At 41.7% G+C, this 6,467-nt stretch overlaps 1 long non-coding RNA gene across 1 annotated transcript in view; it reads right to left on the bottom strand.

Annotated features, from left to right (window-relative positions):
- Nucleotides 1–484: 484 nt before the first annotated feature.
- Nucleotides 485–6,467, bottom strand: part of LOC142301537 (uncharacterized) — a 47,638-nt gene continuing 41,655 nt past the window's right edge. The window contains exons 2-3 of the long non-coding RNA XR_012752822.1: nt 4,731–4,821; nt 485–700 (exon numbers count right to left, since the gene is read on the bottom strand). This is a non-coding gene — a long non-coding RNA (uncharacterized LOC142301537). The remainder of the gene's footprint in view (nt 701–4,730; nt 4,822–6,467) is intronic.

The raw sequence follows: 6,467 nt of genomic DNA, 5'->3' as shown, positions 1-6,467 counted from the left end.
TTGATTCACCAATGTCTGCGACATATCATCATGAATATCCTTTGCGGACTTTCCTTGCAGAAACAAGAAATTTATCACTCCTCTGCTCTCAGTTGCTGTGAATATCGCATTAGACTCCGCCATTTTGTTTTCTGGTGTGCTTAGAACACTGCTGCAATAAGCAACAAACGCAACATTTTGAAAACATATATTTGACACATAAGGCTTTCATGTGATGTAACATTCATTACCATAGAAACAAAAAAAATCACAAACCCCTCGTATTTCCATTTTAAGTGCAGAATATACACCGAAAAAACAAAACCCAAATAACAATTGTAGAATTGCGGGGGGGTTTTGCAACTTCATTTTATTTGGTTTTATTTTTACAATTTTTCTTTAAACCATATTATCAAATAGAAGGTGAAATTCAAAAGAACAGCTAGTCCCACATAAAACAAGCCCTCATATTGCATTGTCAGCAAGAAAATAAAAATGTGGCTCTTGGAGGAGGGTGAGAGATTAATAAAAGGGCAAAAATAAAATAAAATGCTTGGTTCTTAAGGGGTTGATCAAAGTTTAATTTTTTACCTTTGTTTTTTGCCTCATATTGTTTAAATCAGGGACGGACAGGGAATTATATTCAGTCCTGGCATTTGAAAGCACACAGCCCATGCAGTCCCCGTCCAAGAGCTCCAGATGGGGACCTCTATTACACTTCCTGGAAAAAACAAAGATTTATAACAAGACCAATATTTGTAATAATACTGCTATATAATAATACTAATATTTCAATATAACAGACAAATATCACCAAACCATAACCAAAAATTAGCAGAATACAGTATTGATAGTACCACCATAATGATCGTTAAAGGGGTTGTCCAGGCTTGAGGTTACAGTCTATTTGACTGCAGACATCTGAATGCTCACAGTACTCAGGATTCTCTGTTGCCGACACCAGGAGTGGGCAGTCATGTGATCAAATGTATGTGATTTCCACACCACCTGAACAGTAGGATGTTCCCCACTGTCTTCCCCAGACAGCATGATGTTCAGCATAAATTCCAACACAATATGTCGCCACAGCTCACGACACAATATAATGGCTCACATAGACCTCCCCATAGTATGATGACCTCCACAGCCACCCATATGGTATGATGGTCCACCACAGCCACACCACACAGTATGATGCCACCCCATACAGTATGGTGGTCTACCACAGCCATATCTTACAATATGTTGGTCCCCCCACATACAGGGTTTCACACAGGGCTTCACACATACCACCATACAGTATTATGGTCTGCTACAGATACGCCATGAAGAATGATAGTCCCCCAAAAGCCAGCTTACACAGTATGATGGATCTCCCCACACAACATGATGGTCCACCCACTGCCACCTCATACAGTAGGATGGTTCCCCCACTGCCACCCCATACAGTATGATGGTCCACCCACAGTATTTTTTGACAGTATGATGGATTCCTCACAGCCCACAATAAGGTATGATGATTCCCTCATAGCCCCATTACATAGCCCCATTACAGTATGATGGTCTCCTCAAAGCACCCTATAGATTATGATTATTATGGTCCTCCCTAGCACCCTATAGAGTATTATGTCCCCCACAGCCCTCTATATAGTATGATGGTCCCTCAAAGCCCCTCTACAGCTACCTATAAAGTATGATGGTCCCTCCACAGCCCTTTATATAGTATGATAATCCCTCACAGCCCCCCACAAAAGAGCTGATATTCACCTAATCTAGACTCCTAGTCCTATACAGCTTTTGTTTACTTTTCTGTCTGGTCTTGCAGTGGACACTAGCAGCGCAATGCAGTGATGTCATTGCCCCAATGCCCCGCTGAAGTGAAAACAGAAGCCCATGCCCCACTGGCTCCATCAAACTCATCAAAAGCTCATTATGGGCAAATAGCCCAAAAATCACTAACAAAAAAACAAGACCCACATCCCAACGGGCCAACTTCATGTCCTGTTACCCTTTCCTGCATTAAACGAAATCTGCCAGGTAAAAAAAAAAGTTATTTGTATGTCCTGTGAGCAGTGATTATGTAGGTGTAATCTACCTTGAGGACAGATTTGATGAGAAGCAATGTGACCCTATAATGGCATCTTGCACCAGAGGTGAGCATTCAGTTAATTGTAATTACACTTAAAATCATTGCCTTTTGATGTAAGAACTCATTTTCCTGTTTTTCTGCATTTTTGCTTGTTTTTTTTTTTTTTTGTTTTTTTTTAAATCTATGATAAATAGATGATTTTCATCGTCTTCTGAGGGTAGATTTGACGGTTATGTACTCTGCCAACTTTGTGGAAAATAACATCTAATTTATCCTTTGCACAGTGCCATAAAATTAGGTGTCATCTACAATCCTTTGTAACATGAGCTGAAATTACATTTATTGTTCTTTGTGAATTAAGACTTTGATAATAAAACATGAGTATCTTCCTGTGAGGTGCTATATTTAACCCAGCAGGAAGCATCAAAAGTAAATCAGAAAATTTTAAATTATAATCTATACAAGTTAATACCTGCATCTAGTCACGCTATTTCTATTGTTCCCCCACTATGCTTAGCGGACAAAAGTTACATAATAATACTAATAAGGTTTGTCAGATTTTGAAAGACGACTTGTTCTTATGTATTACATTACACATATTCATTAGTTTTGCTTCTTGGAAGGCAACACATACCTTATACACTAAAGTAAGGTAAGGTACAATCATCGTGCTGGTTTTTGTTGTATGATTTTAATCTGTGTTTTAGGTTATGCTGAAGACCCTCCTCATGGAGACCACACCAGATTTGCTGTCCTTTGTCTCCCATTTCAAGCCATCAGTGGTGGAGGATCCCATGGCACATAAAAATTGTAATTAATAAAATGAAATTATTTTGGGGGCTTAAGAAATGTATTTAAAGGTGTTGTCCAGTACTTTTATATTGAAGACCTATGATAGGTCATCAATATCAGATTGGTTGGGCTGCAACACCCGTCTTCCCTCCTGATCAGTTGCTCCCTGTGCAAACGGTGGCCTGATGTGATCAGTTTCAGAGCAGAATAGTGGAGCTCCATCATCTGTATAGTGGCTGCAGAGGGGTACTGCAGATTCACTCCTATTTATTTTAATAGGGGCAGTTGTGCAGTACCCGATTGCGGCCATCATACAGTTGATGGAGCTGTGCTGTGCAGCTCCACAACGGTTAACATACAGTCATCGCCAGCACTCAGGACAGCTGATCTGTGCTAGGTGCCACTCCCCAACCATCTAATAGATCTGATATTGATTGTGGAGACACGGGGGTTAGTGGGTGCTCTTGTCCACTGGCCCAGCCGCCTTTAGAAAGACTGCATGGACCAGGGTTCATCCCATCTGACGCCGGACTCCTTACCCATGGGCAGAACTACTTAGACAACACGGTGCAGCAAACACAAAATTTACACTTTATTGGATCCCTAACAGTCAAAGGCATATAAGACAAAACCATGTAAATCACACGAGGTAACAGACAACAGAGTCTCATCATTCTGCTGGCTCACCAGGGATTAGAATATTCGTGCCTTCGGAGCTTCCAGGGCCACATACCCCCAAACCAGCAGCACCCTGCTTTTGGTAGGATCCCAACAGGAATAGGATCATGACAAGCATAGGAAGCTTAACAAGCACAGCAAAGTCCGTAGCCAGGTAACTGAATTGACCCAACCTGGGTTTCTTCCAGCCGAATCCTAGAATCCTCCGTGGTACTCCTGCACAATGTAATCCAGTTTCTGATCCCCTAATCGACGCCAAAGTACCTAGGCTGGGTAAAGGATATCCAACCGGGACAGAAACTCCCGGATTGAAGCCATGTAGCAAAAAGAACCCCTGGTGACTCAAGCAGTCCCTTTTTATATCTCCCGGGCACTCATCCCAGGGTATTATGATCTTACCGAATTAGTGGAATAAGGTTGTGCTCTTATTGGGTGGCATTCCAATCCACATAGTTAGTTCTCCTGTATAATTCTCCTCTGAGTTAGGTAGACAGAGAGGCTGAGGGAATTTACATTAAATTAGCAATACACAACCTCAGACAATGGACAGATCCCATGTGCCGGGGGAAAACAATGACTTAACATAAGTTACCACACAAAAGTGACCCATGTCTGGCGAAATTAAGAAGTTTACCCCTGACAGACATTGAACAAGGCTGTGTCTTCACATGGATCACCTATTCTAAAGATAAGCCATTAATATAAAAGTATACATCCACTACTCTATATGGTGCCAAAACCCTAAAGCCCCAAGGTCCAGATGCACACCTGATCTTTTTAGTGGACAACCACAACACAGAGATCCTGACCTGAACATTTTTTACCATAAGTGCGTTTGTTAGAAGAAGGTGATCCCCTTAAAGGACTGACAACAGAGACGTCTCCTCATGCCATTCAAACCTTGCCCTCAGGAACAGGAGACTCAGTGGGAACAACCACCCCCCTTGACCACCTCTCCTGCGGTGACACCAAGGCCTATCATTAACCTGTAGAGAAGGTAAGACATCACCCATTTTCTCCTGCAGCACCTTGGCCACCTCGGCCTGGAAAGATGGATTATTGGAGGAAATGTACAGGTCGTCTCCCTGCACACAACTTGTGGGACGCGGATTTTTATCCTTTGTTACATGCTTGGGAACAAATGGACAAACCCCATTATAATGACCCTTAAGACCACATAAAAAGCACGCACCTGTCCCATGGCAAACCGCAAGCGACCTAGTATGAGGTGAGGTGCCCCCAACTGCATAGGTTTGACAAGATGCACTTCTGGAACCTTCGCCCTAGGGAGAAAAACAGGGGAACAAAATATGTAATGTATTGTTTACATATTTTTTCACATTTTTGTGGAGATCCTGCATGTTAGCACACCTTCTCTTTTTCAGTTACCATTTAACAATTTCTGCGCTATCATAGATCCCCAGTAAGTGGTGCCCTCTTACGAAAATTGTACCTTGTGTTGTATTATTACAGTGGTGAGACTAGTGTTCTCCCTGGCCTACTCACTAGCTAGGGTATTATCAGGGCTAGCAAGGGTCTAGGCATGTGATAGCGACTGGGGAAAGGACCCATAAAGGGACGTTGGCGACTGTAGGGTACAAACTCATGTGAATTGCATGAGGTGTCTCTACTTCCCTCTCCCTATTGTCAGGGCTTTCCTTCTATACCACTCCCACTGCTACCCTTGTGTTGCACTACACATTGAGTGTCTACCATAGCACATATTTCCCATTGGCTTTTTAGGCATTTTTAAACATTTTTTGTGAGAATTTTCTTTCACTGTTATTTATAATAAAATGCGTTTAATTGGTTATCATATTCCATCTACATACTTCTTTTTCTATGTGTTTCTAATCAGAAATATGTTGCAATTCACACCAATACAGTCATATGAAAAAGTTTGGGCACCCCTATTAATGTTAACCTTTTATCTTTATAACAATCTGGGTTTTTGCAACAGCTATTTCAGTTTCATATATCTAATAACTGATGGACTGAGTAATATTTCTGGATTGAAATGAGGTTTATTGTACTTACAGAAAATGTGCAATCTGCATTTAAACAAAATTTGACCGATGCAAAAGTATGGGCACCTCAACATAAAAGTGACATTAATATTTTGTAGATCCTCCTTTTGCAAAAATAACAGCCTCTAGTCGCTTCCTGTAGCTTTTAATGAGTTCCTGGATCTTGGATGAAGGTATCTTTGACCATTTCTGTTTACAAAACAATTCCAGTTCAGTTAAGTTTGATGGTTGCCGAGCATGGACAGCACGCTTCAAATCATCCCACAGATTTTCAATGATATTCAGGTCTGGGGACTGGGATGGCCATTCCAGAACATTATTATTGTTCCTCTGCATGAATGCCTGAGTAGATTTGGAGCGGTGTTTTGGATCATTGTCTTGCTGAAATATCCATTCCCTGCGTAACTTCAACTTCGTCACTGATTCTTGCACATTATTGTCAAGAATCTGCTGATACTGAGTTGAATCCATGCGACCCTCAACTTTAACAAGATTCCCGTCCTGGTGCCGGCATTGGCCATACAGCCCCAAAGCATGATGGAACCTCCACCAAATTTTACTGTGGGTAGCAAGTGTTTTTCTTGGAATGCCGTGTTTTTTTGCCTCCATGCATAACGCCTTTTTGTATGACCAAACAACTGAATCTTTGTTTCATCAGTCCACAGGACCTTCTTTCAAAATGTAACTGGCTTGTCCAAATGTGCTTTTGCATACCTCAGGCGATGTTGTTTGTGGCGTGCTTGCAGAAATGGCTTCTTTTGCATCACTCTCCCATACAGCTTCTCCTTGTGCAACGTGCGCTGTATTGTTGACCGATGCACATTGACACCATCTGCAGCAAGATGATGCTGCAGGTCTTTGAAGGTGGTCTGTGGATTGTCCTTGACTGTTCTGACCATTCT

The sequence above is a fragment of the Anomaloglossus baeobatrachus genome, chromosome 1 (assembly GCF_048569485.1).
Source record: "Anomaloglossus baeobatrachus isolate aAnoBae1 chromosome 1, aAnoBae1.hap1, whole genome shotgun sequence".
Lineage (NCBI taxonomy): Eukaryota > Metazoa > Chordata > Amphibia > Anura > Aromobatidae > Anomaloglossus > Anomaloglossus baeobatrachus.
The sequence above is the reverse complement of the archived record's forward strand: the minus strand, read 5'-3'. Positions and strand labels throughout refer to the sequence as shown.